Raw genomic sequence first — 17460 nt, forward strand, 5'->3', positions numbered from 1 at the left:
GACTCGAGGTGCTCAGCACCCTCCCGGATGCTCTTCCTCCACTTAGGGTGGTCTTTGGCCAGGGACTCCCAGTAGTGTGAAAGGTATAGAGGGTGCAAAATTCCTAAAAATGCATTCAGGAGAACTTTTTTTAGCCAGTAGCAAGCCCAGCAAGGGAGTCCTGGTTCTGGAATTCGTTTTAAGGGAATGAAGCTGGGCAGGTGGAAGGATCAGTGAGAGAGCACGGTGTTGCTAGTGATCATAATTCACTTAGATTTCGGATAGTTATGGAAAAGGACAAAGATAGATCAGGAATAAAGGTTCTCAACTGGGGAAAAAGCAAAGTTTACTAAGCCGAGAGGTGGACTGGAAACAGCCACTGGAAGGTAAATCAGTGACACAGCAGTGGTAACCATTCAAGGAGGAGGTCCTGAGGGTGCAGAGCAAGTATGTTCCCTTAAAAGAAAAATGGATGGGACTAACAAATCTAGAGCCCCCTGGATGTCAAGGGGCATACAGGGTAGGATAAAGAAAAAATGGGAAGCTTATGACAGATACCGAGGGCTCAATACTGCAGAAACCCTAGGAGTATAGAAAGCGTAGAGGTGAAATTAAAAAGGAAATAGGAAAGCAAAGAGAGCATGAAAATATTTTGGCAAGTAAAATAAAGGAAAACCCAAAGATATTGCTTAAATACATTAGGAGCAAGAGGATAACTAAAGAGTAGGGCCTTATTAGAGACCTTAAAAGTAATGTGTATGTAGAGGTGGAGGAAGTAGGTATAGTTTTTAAATGAATACTTCACATCTGTTTTCACAAAAGGAGAGGGGTGATGCAGACATTGCAATCAGGGCGGAGGAGTGTGAAATATTAAATGAAATAAACAGAGAGAGAGGAAGTATTAAGAGGTTTAGCAGCTATGAAAGTGGATAAATCCCCAGACACGGATGAAATGTATCCCAGGCTGTTAAGAGAAGCAAAAGAGGAGGTAACAGAGGCTCTGACCATAATTTTCCAATCCTCTCTGGCTACAGGTGTGGTCCCAGAGGGCTGGACGACTGCTAACGTTGTACCGTTGTTTAAAAAAAGGGAGAAAGGGACAGATCAAGTAATTGTAGACCAGTCAGCTTAACCTCAGTGGTGGGAAAATTATTGGAGAAAATTCTGAGCGACAGGATAAATCTTCATCTAGAAAGACACGGATTAATCAGGGACAGTCAGCATGGATTTGTTAAGGGAGGGTCATGTCTGACGAACTTGATTGAACTTTTTGAGGAAGGATTGATGAGGGTCGTGCATTTGATGTAGTGTATATGGATTTTAGCAAGGCTTTTGATCAGGTCCCACATGGCAGACTGGTCACGAAAGTAAAAGTGGCAAGTTGGAAGCCAAAATTGGCTCAGAGGCAGGAAGCAACAGGTAATGGTTGATGGGTGTTTTTGTGACTGGAAAGCTGTTTCCAGTGGGGTTCCGTAGGGCTCAATACTGGGTCCCTTACTTTTTCTGGTATATATCAATGATTTAGATGTGAATGTAGGGGGTATGATTAAGAAGTTTGCAGATGATATAAAAATTGGCTGTGTGGTTGATAATGAAGAAGAAAGCTGTAGACTGCAGGAAGATATCAATGAACTGGTCAGGTGCGCAGAACAGTGGCAAATGGAATTCAATCCAGAGATGTGTGAGGTAATGCATTTGGGGAGGGCTAACAAGGCAAGGGAATATACATTAAATGGTAGGACACTGAAGTCTAGAGGAACAAAGGGACCTTGGAATGCAGGTCCACAGATCCCTGAAGGTAGCAGGCCAGGTAGATAAGGTGGTTAAGAAAGCATACTTGCCTTTATTAGCCGAAGCATAGAATACAAGAGCAGGGAGGTTATACTTGAACTGTACAAAATATTAGTTAGGCCACAGCTGGAGTACTGCATGCAGTTCTGGTCACCACATTACAGGAAAGATGTGATTGCACTAGAGAGGGTACAGAGGAGATTTACGAGGATGTTGCCTAGACTGGAGAATTTTAGCCTAGGAGGAAAAATTGGATAGGCTGGGATTGTTTTCTTTGAAACAGAGGAGGCTGAGGAGAAACCTTATTGAGGTGTATAAAATTATGATGGACCTAAATTGAGTGATAGGAAGGACCAATTTCCCTTAGCAGAGGGGGTCAACAACCAGGGGTCATAGATTTAAAGTATTTGGTAGGAGGACAGGGGATTTGAGGGGAAATGTTTTCACCGAGGGTGGTGAGGGTCTGGAACTCACTGCTGAAAGGGTGGTAGAGGCGGAAACCTTCATCACTTTTAAAAAGTACTTGGATATGCACTTGAAGTGCCGTAACCTACAAGACTAAGGACCAAGAGCTGGAAAGTGAGATTGGGCTGGATAGCTCTTTGTCGGCCGGTACGGACAAGATGGGCCGAAATGGCCTCCTTCCGTGCTGTAAATTTCTATGATTCTATGAAAAGGCTGTGGATGAAGATAGATATTTAGTTATGTAAGGATATCAAGGGAAATGGAGCAACGGCAGTTAAATACAGTTGAGGTACAGATCATCCATGATCTAACTGAATGGGCCACCTGTTCCTAATGTTCCCATTTTCTGCCACTATGATACATCCCACCACTGCTGATGCCTTGGCTATTGTACAAAATGTAATCCTGGTTGAAAATAAACGAACAGCGAGTTCTGGAAAAAGGTATAAAATCCAGACAATCCTTACCTGCTCCATTACTTTGAGGAGCAAAGAGAGCGTACAGTTCCTATCTTATACACAACTATATAGGGTGAGGCACTTTACTTTAAAGGTCAAAAAAAGAAAGAACTTGTATTTACATAGTGCCATTTACATCTGCAAGATGTCACAAAGTGCTTCACACCCAATAAATTACTTTTTAAAAAGTGTAATCCTAGTAGTCATGTGAAATATTTTACTACAAATAGCAACACAAAAATAAATGGCATCTAGATAGATCAAGCCATCAGAAAGGAGTACCAGACATTGTCCTAACTCTTGCAGCATACGATTGTGATTATATGAAGCATTCACTCTGCCAGAGTTTCCTTACAACCCCACAGGCAGCGAGTGGAGCAAGCTGGCAGCTGAACAGGCTGTTTGTTTTGTTACAAAGCCAATAGTTTGACACATGTACAGAAATGCTTACCTTATGAGTGCAACACACTGTACATTACTGTAAATTATGGCTTGGGATTTTCCAGAGAAGTTATTTAAGCAAAAGTCACCAAAGTAAGACCACAGAGTGTATTCAGGAAATGATCGGGTTCACAGTGATCCCTGAAACATCAACTTCACAACACAGGCTGGATGAAGGCTTCACTCAGTTTGGAAATTTTCATAAAATCATAGAAGTTTACAGCACGGAAGGAGGCCATTTCGGCCCATCGTGTCCGCGCCGGCCAGCAAGAGGCTATCCAGCCTAAGCTCTAGGTCTGTAACCCTGCAGGTACACATTCAAGTACTTTTTAAATGTGGTGACCGTTTCTGCCTCTACCACCTTTTCAGGCAGTGAGTTCCAGACCTCCACAAACCTTCTGCATGAAGAAATTTCCCCTCAAATCTCCTCTAATCCTTCTACCAATTATTTTAAATTTATGCCCCCTGGTTGTTGAACCCTCTGCTGAGGGAAATAGACCCTTTCTATCCGCTATATCTAGGCCACTCATAATTTTATACACCTCAATGAAGTCTCCCCTCAGCCTCCTTTGTTCCAAGGAAAACAAACCCAGCCGATCTGGACTGGAGAATTTTGGCTATGAGGAAAGATTGGAGATGCTGCATATGTTTTCTTTAGAACAGAGAAGAGATCTGGTTGAGGTGTATAAAATTGTGAGGGGCCTGGATAGAGTGGATAGGAGTGACCATTTTCCCTTGGCAGATGGGTCAACAACCAGGCGGCATAGATTTAAAGTAATTGGGGGGAAGTTTAGAGGCGATACGTGGGAAATTTCTTCAGCCAGAGGGTGGTGGGAGTCTGGAACTCTCTGCCTGAAAGAGTGGTAGAGGCAGAAAGCCTCACCACATTTTAAAAATACATGGATGTGCACTTGAATTGCCGTAACATACAGGGCTACGCTAGGTGGGATTAGGCTGGTTAGCTCTTGGTCGGCTGGCGCGAACACGATGGGCCGAAATGGCCTTCCGTTTTGTAAATTTCTGTGATTCTATGAAGAATGATTAAAAGTTCAGGGCCTCCATTCCTCTTAAAGGCCAGCGAAACAGGCAGCAAGGTTGTAGACAGTACTCACTGAATAGGTCAATGTAGGTAACTGCAGAAGAATATTCGGGAAATAAAAATAAGGGAAAGAAATTTATCTGAATAGTAAATATGTTAAATGAAGCAGAGGAGCAAAGGGCCATTGGTGTGCAGAGCCAGTCATTAAAAAAGGTGGCTGGACAAGTAGATAAAGCCATGCAAAGCAAAGGGTTCCATTTGCCTTTTGTATTTAGGAGGTAAAGAAGATATATGGATATATCAATATATGGATATATTGATACAGTAAATGTTGTGTTTGTGTATATGAATTTTCAAAAGGCAGATAACATGCCTTTCAAGAGCTTATTAACAAAATTAAGGTGCATGGTATTAAAAGGGAATGTGGCAATATGGATAAATAGTTTATTAAAGGACAAAGAAAAGGTGGTGGTTTAGATTGGAAGCATATAAACTGTGGTGTCCCCCTCAAAGGCCAATGCTCTTAGTGTTGTGCAGTCAGAGAGGAGACAACACAGAAAAAAGACTTGCATTTTATGTAGCACTTTTCACAATCTCAGGGCGTCCCAACATTTTACAGTCAATGAAGCTCTGTTGAAATGTAGAAAAAACAGCAGCTAATTTAAGCACAGCAAGCATCCACATCAGCAATGAGATGAAGACCAGTTAATCTGTTTTTTAGTGATGTTGATACATATTGGCCAGAACTTCTCTGCTCTTCTTCGAAATAAGAGCAGGCAGGGCCTCGGTTTAACATCTCATCTGAAAAATAGCACCTCCGACAGTGCAGCAATCTCTCAGTACTCGAGTGGGTCTCAAACACATAACCTTCTGACTCAGAGGTGAAAGTGCTACCACGGAGTAAAACTGATACCTAGAATGATAGAGAGGAGTAGGAGAGCAGAGAAACTTAGCATTAAGATACACAAATCTTTAAAAGTGAGAGGACAAGTTGATAAAATTAACAAAATGGGATCCTACGTTCCATAAATAGGCGGATAGAGTACAAAACCTATGCAAATCACTGGTTAAGCCAAAGTTAAAATAGTGTACCCAGTTTTGAGCGCCATACTTTCGGAAGCTAGGTGGGACAGTAAGCTATGAGAACAAAGATTCTGCAAAGAGATGTAGATAGACTAAGTGAGTGGGCAGTATGGTGGTAGATGGAGCATAATGTAGGCAAATGTGAGGTTATTCCCTTTGGTAGGAAGAATAGAAAAACAGAATATTTTTTAAATGGCAAGAAACTTTTAATGTTGGTGTTCAGAGAGATGTGGTTGTCCTCGTGCCAGAAACATAGAATGCTAGCATGCAGGTTCAGCAAGTAATAAGGAAGGCACATGGCATGTTGGCCTTTATTGCAAGGGGGTTGGAGTACCAGAGTAAGGAAGTCTTGCTACAATTGTACAGAGCCTTGGTGAGACCACACCTGGAGTATAGTTCACAGTTTTGGTCTCCTTATCCAAGGAGGGATATGTTTGCTTTGGAGACAGTGCAACAAAGATTCACTAGATTGAGTTTTGGGATGAGAGGGCTGTCCTATGATGATAGATTATGTAGACTGGGCCTATACTCTCAGGAGTTTAGAAGAATCAGGTGATTTCATTGAAACATACATGATTCTGAAGGGGATTGACAGGGTAGTTACTGAGAGGTTGTTTCCCCTGGCTGGAGCGTCTAAGGGGCATAGGACATGGGGTAGGCCATTTCAGACTGAGATGAGGGGGAACTTCTTCACTCAGAGGGTTATGAGTCTTTGGAATTCTCTGCCCCAGAGGGCTGTGGATGCTGAGTCTGAGTATATTCAAGGCTGAGATAGATAGATTTTTGGACTCTTGGGAAATTAAGAGATATGGAGATTGGGTGGGAAAGTGGAGTGTAGGTCGATGGTCAGCCATGATGGAGCAGGCTCGAGGGGTCATATGGCCTACTCCTATTTCTTATGTTCTTATGTAGGAAGGATGTCATGGCCATGGAGAAGGTGCAGAAAGAGATTTACTAAAAGGATGCCAGGGATGAGATGCTATAATGATGGAAGAAAGAGAAGAAACTGGAATCTTTCACTTGGTTAAAAGATATAATAGAGGTATGCATCATAATTCCATCATAAAGTAAATACGAATAAACTATTTCCACTGTCAATGAGTCAGTAAGTAGAGAGCATCAATTTAAAATTATCCGAAAAACGGGGAGATGAAGAAAATTTATTTTCCCTACTAGAAACAATGGTGAAAGCAGAATTACAACAGTTTTTAAAAAGGGATGTGGATGAATATTGGAAAAATAATTTTTTGTTTAAAAAGATAGGGGGAAAAAGGGAAAAGGCAGCATAAGCATGATAAACTAAATGGTCTCCTTCTGTACTTTAAAATGCTATGATTTTACATAATGTTCAACTTGTACAAGACCTTCGGCTCAGCTAGTGTATTATATAGGATATAAAAGTCATGGAAAAGATGCAGTGTAGATTTACGAGAATGTTGCTAAGGATGGAAGGTTATAGTTACGAAGACAGACTTGAAAAGTTAGGGAATTATTGACAGCCGAGAAATTTAAGGGGTGACCTGATAGAGGTCTTCAAGATTATGAAGGGTTATGATAAAATAGCAATAGATTGTTTCTTCGGATTGTAACAGGTAGCTATAGATTTTAGAAAACCACAAAAAAAAAATCAACGGGCAGATTAGAAAAAATTCTTTACATAGGACCAGAGAGTACACAATATAAGAAATAGGAGCAGGAGTAGGCCATTTGGCTCCTCGAGTCTGTTCTGCTATTCAATGAGATCATGGCTGATCTACCTCAAGTCAACTTGCCTGAACTATCCCCATATCCTTTGAGTTCCTTAATAACCAAAAATCTATCGATCTCGGTCTTGAAAATGCTCAACAACCAAGCTTCCACAGCCCTCTGCGATAGAGAATTCCAAAGATTCACAACCCTCAGAGTAAAGAAATTTCTCTTCATCTAAGTGCTAAATGGCCGATGCATGACCTCTGGTTCTAGACTCCCCAGCCAGGGGAAACATCCACCCTGCACTTGCCCTGTCGAGCCCTGTAAGAATGTTGTATGTTTCAATGAGATCACCTCTCATTCTTCTAAACTCTAGAGAATATAGACATAGTCGACTCAGAGGACAATCCCCCCATCCCAGGAATCAGTCTGGTGAACCTTTGTTGCACTCCCTTTATGGCAAGTATATTTGTTCTTGGGTAAGGAGGCCAAAACTATACACAATACTCCAGGTGTGGTCTCACCAAGACCCTATATAATTAGAGTAAGACATCTTTACACTTATACCTATGGACTGGAGGGTAGCTAATGTAACACCACTTTTAAAGAAAGGAGGGAGAGAGAAAACGGGTAATTATAGACCGGTTAGCCTGACATCGGCAGTGGGGAAAATGCTGGAATCAATTTATTAAGGATGAAATAGCAGTACATTTGGAAAGCAGTGACAGGATCGGTCCAAGTCAGCATGGATTTATGAAATGGAAATCATGCTTGACAAATCTTCTAGAATTTTTTGAGGATGTAACTGGTAGAGTGGACAAGGTAGAACTAGTGGATGTGGTGTATTTGAACTTTCAAAAGGCTTTTGACAAGGTCCCTCACAAGAGATTGGTGTGCAAAATTAAAGCACATGGTATTGGGGGTAATGTATTGACGTGGATAGAGAAATGGTTGGCAGACAGTAAGTAGAGAGTCGGGATAAACGGGTCCTTTTCAGAATGGCAGGCAGTGACTAGTGGGGTGCCACAGGGCTCAGTGCTGGGACCCCAGCTCTTTACAATATACATTAATGATTTGGAGGGGGGAATTGAGTGTAATATCTCCATGTTTGCAGATGACACTAAGCTGGGTGGCGGTGAGAGCTGTGAAGACGCTAAAAGGCTGCAGGGTGACTTGGACAGGTTAGGTGAGTGGGCAAATGCGTGGCAGATGCAGTATAATGTGGAAAAATGTGAGGTTATCCACTTTGGGGGCAAAAACATGAAGGCAGAATATTATCTGAATGGCGGCAGATTAGGAAAAGGGGAGGTGCAACGAGACCGGGGTGTCATGGTACATCAGTCATTGAAAGTTGGCATGCAGGTACAGCAGGCAGTGAAGACGGCAAATGGTATGTTGGTCTTCATAGCTAGGGGATTTGAGTATAGGAGCAGAGAGGTCTTACAGGGCCTTAGGTGAGGCCTCACCTGGAATATTGTGTTCAGTTTTGGTCTCCTAATCTGAGGAAGGGTGTTCTTGCTATTGAGAGAGTGTAGCGAAGGTCCACCAGACTGATTCCCGGGATGGCAGGATTGACAAAGGAGGAACTGGATGGATTGGGCCTGTATTCACTGGAGTTTAGAAGGATGAGAGGGGATCTCATAGAAACACATAAAATTCTGACGGGACTGGACAGGTTAGATGCAAGAAGAATGTTCCCGATGTTGGGGAAGTCCAGAACCAGGGGATATAGTCTAAGGATAAGGGATAAGCCATTTAGGACTGAGATGAGAAACTTCTTCATTTAGAGAATTGTTAACCTGTGGAATTCCCTACCGCAGAGAGTTGTTGATGCCAGTTCATTGGATAGATTCAATAGAGTTAGATATGGCCCTTACGGCTAAAGGGATCAAGGGGTATGCAGAGAAAGTGGGAAAAGGGTACGGAGGTGAATGATCAGCCATGATCTTATTGAATGGTGATGCAGGCTGGAAGGGCCGAATGGCTTACTCCTGCACCTATTTTCTATGTTTCTATACTCAAATCCTCTTGTAATAAAGGCCAACATACTATTTGCTTTCTTAATTGCTTGCTGTACGTGCATGTTAACTTTCAATGATTCGTGTACAAGGACACCCAGGTCCCTCTGAACACCAATATTTCCCAATCACTCACCATTTAAAAAATACTCTGCTTTTCTATTTTTCCATCAAAGTAGATAACTTCACATTTCATTCCATTTGCCACGTTCTTGCCCGCTCACTTAACATGTCTATATTCCCTTGAAGCCTCTTTGCATCCTCCTCACAACTTACATTCCCATCTAGCTTTGTATCATCAGCAAGCTTGGATATATTACATTTGGTTCCCTCATCCAAATCATTGATATATATGGTGAATAGCTGAGGTTCAAGCAACGATCATTGCGGTACCCCACTAGTTACAGCCGGTCAACCTGGAAATGCCCCGTTTATTCCTACTCTGTTTTCTGTCCATTAACCAATCCTCAGTCCAATCTAGTATATTACCGCCAATCCCATGAGCCCTAATTTTGTTTAATAACCTCTTGCATGGCACCTTACCGAATGGCTTCTGAAAATCCAAATACACCACATCCACTGATTCCCCCTTATCTATTCTGCTAGTTATAACCTCAAAAAACTGCAACAGATTTGTCAAACACGATTTCCCTTTTATAAATCCATGTTGATTCTGCTCAATTTTATTATTTTCTAAGTGCCCTGTTCTCATGTCCTGAATAATAGATTCTAGCAATTTCCCTACTGATGTCAGGCTGTAGTCTGTAGTTCCCGGTTTTCTCTCTCCCTCCTTTCTTAAATAGTGGGATTACATTTGCTACTTTCCAATCCACAGTAACCATTCTAGAATCTCTGGAATTTTGGAAGGTAACCAATGCATCCACTATTTGTATAGCCACCTCTTTCAAAACCCCAAGATGTAGGCCATCAGGTCCAGGGGATTTATCGGCTTTCAGTCCCATTAATTTCACCAGTACCATATTTTTACAAATACTAATTTCTTTCAGTTCCTCATTCCCCACTATTTCCTGCAAGTTTTTTGCATCTTCTTCCTTGAAGACAGACACAAAGTATTTATTTAATTTCTCTGCCATTTCCTTATTCGCCATTATAATTTTTCCTGTCTCAGCCTGTAAGGGACCCACATTTACTTTCGCTAATCTTTTCCTCTTTACGTACCTAGCTTTTACTGTCTGTTTTTATGTCTCTCGCTAGTTTACTCTCATTCTGTTTCCCTTTCTTTTATCAATTTTTGGTCCTCCTTTGCGGAATTCTAAAACCCTACCAATCCTCAGGCTTACGACTCTTTTTGGCAACATTATAAGCCTCTTCCTTTGATCTAATACTATTTTTAACTTCTCATTAGCCATGGTTGGACCACTTTTCCTGTAGGGTTTTTGTGCCTTAGAGATATATGTGTGTTGTAAATTATATATTAATTCTTTAAATGCTATCCATTGCTTGTCTACCATCATATATTTTAATGTAGTTTCCCAATCTACCTTAACCAGCTCACCCCGCATACCTACGTAGTCTGCTCTGTTTAGATTCAAGACCCTAATTTTGGATTTAACTAAATCACTTTCAAACTCAATATAATATTCTATCATGTTGTGGTCACTCTTCCCTAAAGGCCCCTTTACTACAAGCTTATTAATTAACCTTTCTGTAGTAGTGGTGAATGGTTGTTTTTCAACCTGGAGGAAAGTATATAGTAGTGTTCCCCAGGGGTTGTTACTAGGACCACAGCATTTCTTGATATATATTAATGACTTAGACTTGGGTGTACAGGGCACAGCTTCAAAATTGGCAGATGACACAAAACTTGGAAATATAACAAACTGCGAGGAGGATAGCGATAGCCTTCAAGACAGACAGACAGGCTGGTGGAACGGGCGGACACGTGGTAGATGAAATTTAACGCAGAAAAAAGTGCGAAGTGATACATTTTGGTAGGACGAATGAGGAGAGGTAATATAAACTAAAGGGTACAATCCTAAAGGGGGTGCATAAACAGAGAGACCTGGGGATATGTGCACAAATCGTTGAAGGTGGCAAGGCAGGTTAAGCAAGTGGTTAAAAAGGCTTACGGGATCCTCGGCTTCATAATTAGAGGCAGAGAGTAAAAAAAGCAAGGAAGTTATGATGAAACTTTATAAAACACTGGTTTGGCCTCAATTGGAGTATGGTGTCCAATTCTGGGCACCACACTTTAGGAAGGATGTGAAGGCATTAGGGAGGGTAGAGAGAAGATTTACAAGAATGGTTCCAAGGATGAGGGACTTCAGTTATGCGAATAGATTGGAGAAGCTGGGGTTGTTCTCCTTGGAAGAGAAGATTGAGAGGACCTTTTCCGAATCCTTTTTCTCATCTCCTTCATTTCTGTGTTTCTTTCTCAAATCCTTGAAACTCATTGGTTAAGGAGTTGGTCCCATTGTTCACCAAGGTCCCAAATGCTCGGTTGTCTTCGCCACGCCATTACCAGCTTGCACTTCCAGCAAGTTATGCCACATATTCGAGCTGAAGGGTGCAGGAAAATGTCCAAATAACGATGCATACTGCAAAAAGGCCCCAGTCCAGCAAGATTTGGCCTAGGGCTTTCCCCACGTACAGCAAACTTAGCCCATTAATCTATCATCTGGTATTTACCAGGAACTTCCATTCATGAGCAACTGCAGGCAAAAACAAATGGGCCACGAAATTCAGTGCCAACAGTTATGGCTTTTTCTTTGGGGAGGGTGATAGTGTGGGCGGTATGTGCATGTGCCGGCAACATTCAGATTACGACGACACAGACTTGATGCACGACCATTTTCGACGTTGCCATTCCACTCAACACCCTCCCAACTGCACGAGGGACTCCCCACCAAAGCTACTTAAAAAGGGATACATTCAACTTGCACGTAAGTTGATTAGTGCTTTTATATTGGCTCTTGCAGTTTTGTAACAGTACTGGGTTGTTGAAAGCCATTTAAAAAGTTGTTAAAAGGTGTGCAGAGAGTGCTGCTGGATCTTATGAAAGCGTTGGCTGCTACTGGAAGGCCTCCAAGTATGCCACTTGCTCCCAGTCGTGGGGGCTCTAGTTGCAGTCCCGCTACGGCTGCAGCAGCAGGACAGGGAGATGGAGCAAAGGCAGCAAAGAAGACAAGCTGCTTGCAGATAGAAGAAGGAGGGCTCTCAGCCTTATCTGCCTAGGAAGCACTTCTACCTGCACCCAAGCCAGGAGCAGTATGTTCGGTGACTCCGCTTCATCAAAGATGTGGTCACAGAACTCTGCCACCTTTTGGAACAAGACCTGCAGCCTCAGAGCAGGGAGATGACCGTGGCCCTGAATTTTTCTGCCAGTGGATCCTTCCAAGCCCGAACAGGTGACATAGCAAGCATCACGCAGTTCACCGTCCATCATTGCATCCGGGAGGTTAGAGGCTCTGTACGCTGACAGCGGGGACTGCATTGTCTTCTCTCTAAATCAGAGAGAAGCAGGAGAAGTGCGCACGTGGGTTTGCCAGGGTATCGTACTTCCCATGGGGCAGGGTGCCATCAACAGCACACATGTGGTTTTGCGGGCTCCGCATCTCAATGGTAAGATGTTCCGTAACCACAAAGGGTACCATTCACCTAGACAACGCCCAGCACATGATGGTGAACGCCCAGTATCCTGGCATCAGTCATGATGCCTTCATTTAGCGTCAGTCCTCAGTGCCAGAAATCTTCCAGGCACATCAAGCCAGAGAGTGGTTGCTAGGCGACAAGGGCTATCTGCTCTACACCTGGCTGATGACTCCCCTCCGCAACCCTACTACTCATGGCCAGCCCACATAATGATAGCCATGCTACTACAAGGAATATCATCATGCAGACTATCGGGGTGCTCAAGCAACAGTTCCGCTGACTTGACTGCTCGGGAGGAGCCCTCCAGTACTCGCCGGAGCAGGTGTCCCAATTCGCCATCTGAGGGCATAGCCCTTGCCATCACAACCACCTCAGGAGGAGGAGTAGGAGGAGGTAGCCTGCACATCCACGTTCCAGGCGAGCTGTCCATGAGCGCATCAGACTCCGGTTCCCTTGAATTAAACCCCAGATCCCCGTTGCTCAACACTTCCCCTTACCATCCCTCCGTCAAGGAACTTCACAGCGTCCTCTTGTCCACAATGCTGAAATGAAAGCTACCACAAAACAAACATTCCAAACCACATTTTATAAATCATTCAATCCAAATACTATATAACAAAAAGTTAACTAATCACTCGTGCATTCCCTTAGTGCCTGTCTTCCGTGTGTCTTTGCCTGTCCTAGTGCTCGTTCGAAGTGCTACCCCAATGGCTGCAGCACCTGGTGAATAGCTGCTGACTTTCAGTGGGGGAGTCTGTCGATGGCCTTGTAGGACAACCTCAAGCTGCTCCAGGCTTAGAAGGCCCGGCTGTAGACTGCACCACATCAGCATGTGTGGCAGCAGTCTAGGCACTGGCGTGGCAGCGGTGGAAGTACGAATGCTGTCATCCTGAGAGAAGATAGCAGGTTCGTGCTTCATGGTGCCAGGGTGGCACCTGATTTATTAGAGGACAAATTGCTGGACTGCTAGGACACCCTGCAAACTGTAAGCACAGCCACAATGGCAGTAGCCTGAGCCTGAATGACAGAAGTCTGAGCTTCTACTGCAGCACTCCGAAGAAGAACTGAGTTAGCCACACTTTGCAAATCATTGGCAGTACTTACTTACAAAGAACGAACTTGTATTTATACAATGCCTTTTCACAATCTTAGGACAACATAAAGCACTTTATAAGCAATGAAGCACAGAGAATCAAGGGATAGCGCAGGAAAGTGGAGTTGAGGTGGAAGATCAGCCATGATCTCACTGAACGGCGGAGCAGGCTCAAGGGGCCGAATGGCCTACTCCTGCTCCTAATTCTTATGTCCTTATGTTTCCCTATGTTACAAAAATGACAAATCAGCCAAGAAGGCACACAAACAGCAATGAAATAAATAAACAGATCATCTGTTTTAGTGATGTTGTTGAGTCATAAATACTGGCCAGAAAACGAGGGCATAAAACAACACTTTGCACAGGAACTACACATGGTCTCGGAAGCAAGGATCATTTTACAAAGTTGTGTCATTTGGCTTTGATGTTGCCCCTTTTCCTCTCCTTCAGCTCAGAGTCTTTGAGACCAACAATGTTTTATAATTGAACAATAAATTGGAGCAGGATTCCATAACAATGTAATTTGTCACATGGTCATTTAGTTCAAATTTTCTAAAACAAAGCTGAGTTTTCTCGATCTGTTACTGTATATTCACAAATCAGTATCTTTTAATGAACAGCAGTACAATTAGGGTTGGAAATAATTTGGATCAGAGTAATCTACAGTAAATAGTACTAGGCACGAGCTTGAAATGGACTTCCAGCATTGTATTTGCTGTGCTGTAAAGATAACTTTAAAAATCAAATTACCACCATCCTTGTAAACAGGAGATAGAGGGACCAATTACCTAGTTGCTGCCACAGCCCAGAACACTTATCTCAACACAAGAGGAAAGTCTTTCACCTGAACGTAAGTACAATACACAATAAAAACACATGTACCCCTGTCCACACAGTCATCATCATCATAGGCAGTCCCTCGAAATCGAGGAAGACTTGCTTCTTCACTCCTGAAGTGAGCTCTTAGGTGACTGAACAGTCCAATACGTGAATTTCAGTCTCTGGGCCCAAGTTTCGGGTCGCCCCGACCTGGACGCCCGTTTTTCGCGCAGGAAAGTGCGCCAAAAAAATACTTGCATATTCTGCGGCTCCCTGCAGCTCTTCAGCAGCTTGGCACGGCGCGCACAGAACAGCGGGGTGGGGGGGGGGGGGGGGGGGGGAAGCAACAGACTCGCGCCGATGCTACAAGTAGTGGGGGGCGGGGCTAATTTAAATAAGGCAACGCGCAGTGACATATAAACATTGGCACTCGGCCATTTTTAAAGGGACTAGAGGAAAAGTGAAGATTTGTCTCGTGGACCCCTGGAAAGGCTTGTGATTTAATTTTAGTGATTTTTTTGTGTCTGAAGGAGTGCTTTTAGCAGCACTGTTGAATAAATCACCTGCTGAAATCAGTGAGTGCAGCTTTTCGCTGCTAAACTTGCAGAACAGGTGCTGCATCGGTGCATGCAAATTAAGGACTGTGTGTTTTGAAAAATAAGATTGTCAATTCAACTTTGCAATGGAACAACGTCCACCAAGAACAAAGAATTTCTTGCATGAGGAAGTGGAGATATTAGTCAACGTCATTGAGCAGAGATGGCAGGAGCTAGATACCAGCAACAAAGGTCGCACAACAGTGCCACCATAAGAAAAGAAGAAACACTGGAACCAAGTTGCAGAAGATTACTGCGCAGTGGTACATACCATTATATCTGGAAGCCAGTGTAAAAAGAAATGGCACGACCTTGGTCAAGTAGTTAGTGTATGTAATATTTTCCATTTTTAATGTAATCGCAATTGTAACGTGACTATCTATATGTCCCACCTTGCAGAAAGACGCACTCTGTAAAAAGTTATATTTTAATCTTTGCAGAAGAAATTGGCCCACAACAAAAGGGAAGCAACTCGGACAGGAGGAGGCACACCCAATCTGCATCCAGACACCCTTCGAACAGAGGGTAGGTAGCTACTATGATGAGCCGTACATGGAGAAAATCAATCAGTGCAGCACAAGCTGGGCCCGCACACGAGGAAGAGGGCAAGTCCTGAAAATGCATCGTGGCCCTTCAAATCAACCTGCTGCCTGGCCTGCTATGTGTGAGAGTACTCATGCCACCCATCCTGCCCCTTCCCTTGCTGTTAAACATATGACTGTTCTGATATATTTTGCAGAACATGATGATGATGATGTTGCTGCTGCCAACCCTGTGGATCCTGAAGATACAGAACAAGAACCAGTACAATCAGATGCAGACGATCCAGACTGGATGATGGCAGCGATGACTGAAATGTCTGCAGGGGAGAGCTTCCAAATTAATGTTTATGAGCCCCCATCAAGGGGCATCAGAGTTTCAACCCCTAGCATAGGTTTTGGTTCTACCTTCCATGGTTTAGATTCCGATGTTGCAGGTCCCAGTGGTGCTGCTGGTGTAATGCAGCAGTATACAGTCAGTGCAATACCGTCCGAGCCTCCGCCTCCCACTCGCATAGATTCTGGTTCCACCTTCTATGGTTTTGATTCCGACTTTGCGGATCCCAGTGCTGTGGGGATGATATCATGGAGCAGTTTATACCCATTCACCCACCATCCCAGCCCTCTGCTCGCTCTCGAGTGCTGTCGTCTAGAACACCGAGCGCCCCACCTTCCCAGCCCGTGCCTCCCTGTATAGTGGTGCCACGAGGCAGACTCAGGCAGAGGAGAAGGAGATTGGAAACACGCTCTCCTGAGATTCAGCGTGCAACAGATGCGGCTCAGGTTGTGGCATTGTGTGTGGAGACCAATGAGCTTACCCGATCACTCATCGGTGGCGTCAGTGCAGTGGGTGAAGAGGTGACGGTCCTGACGGGAGAAATAGCAGTAATGACACGGGAACTTAGGGAGGGAATGTCCGAGGGAGTGCAATCGATGGCACAGGCCGTCAGGGAGGGCATGCAAATGACGGCACAGGCCATCAGGGAGGGCATGCAAGTGGTGGCACATGCCATCATAGAGGTAGCTGCTGCAATAAGGGCACGCAGCCCTGGGAATCAAATGACACCCCCATGAAGTGAAGTGAACATTCACTGAGATGTGGATGAGAGACGGTTGCAGCCTTTTTTTGCTGCTTTTGTTTTTTGGTCTTGATGTAGTTGTAGTTGCATTTTTCACATTGAAATGGTTCTTAAAGTTTTGTAACTTTACAACTTAAGTGATCTTAATAGTGTAAATGCTCTCACATTTTCGATCTTATTTAATTTTGCATCTAAAAAGTGATCTTGAAGTTTAAGTGATCGCAAGAATGTAAGATTTTTCCCATTGAGATTGTTTTTTAACTTTTGTAACTTTACAAGTTTATAAGTGATCTTAAAGTCTTTAAGTGATCTTCAAGAGTCATATTAAAAAGTATAGTTTGATACAACAAATATTTTATTACAGCGACGTTAACTTTTCAATAAAATATTTTTTCATTAAAACGGTTTCATGTTCCATTAACACAACACAACGTAGGAACAACTGCAAAGAATAAACATGTCCATGCACAACAGTGGTCGCAGAGCTCTCAGGCATCAGTAGTTGAAGCGTTCACGGATGAGCTGCTGGCGCAAGGCTCGAGCAATCGTTAAAGGAGCACGATGGACGGCCCTCCTCCAACCTCGTGCTCCGGCATCAGGCACTTGCATACTTTCCTGATCGTCGTCATCATCCACATCATACTATCATCATGCACTGGACCCTCACGTAGGTCTTCTGGTTCCACTACCAGCTCCTGCTGCCTCATGATAGCTAAGTTATGGAGCATGCAGCACACAACAGTGAAGTGATCGACAATC

At 43.5% G+C, this 17460-nt stretch overlaps 1 protein-coding gene across 1 annotated transcript in view; it reads right to left on the reverse strand.

Moving 5' to 3' along the window:
• Positions 1-17460, reverse strand: part of sh3pxd2aa (SH3 and PX domains 2Aa) — a 482983-nt gene that overhangs the window by 455873 nt on the left and 9650 nt on the right. The window lies entirely within an intron of this gene.

The sequence above is a fragment of the Pristiophorus japonicus genome, chromosome 3, assembly GCF_044704955.1.
Source record: "Pristiophorus japonicus isolate sPriJap1 chromosome 3, sPriJap1.hap1, whole genome shotgun sequence".
In the NCBI taxonomy this organism is placed as follows: Eukaryota; Metazoa; Chordata; class Chondrichthyes; family Pristiophoridae; genus Pristiophorus; species Pristiophorus japonicus.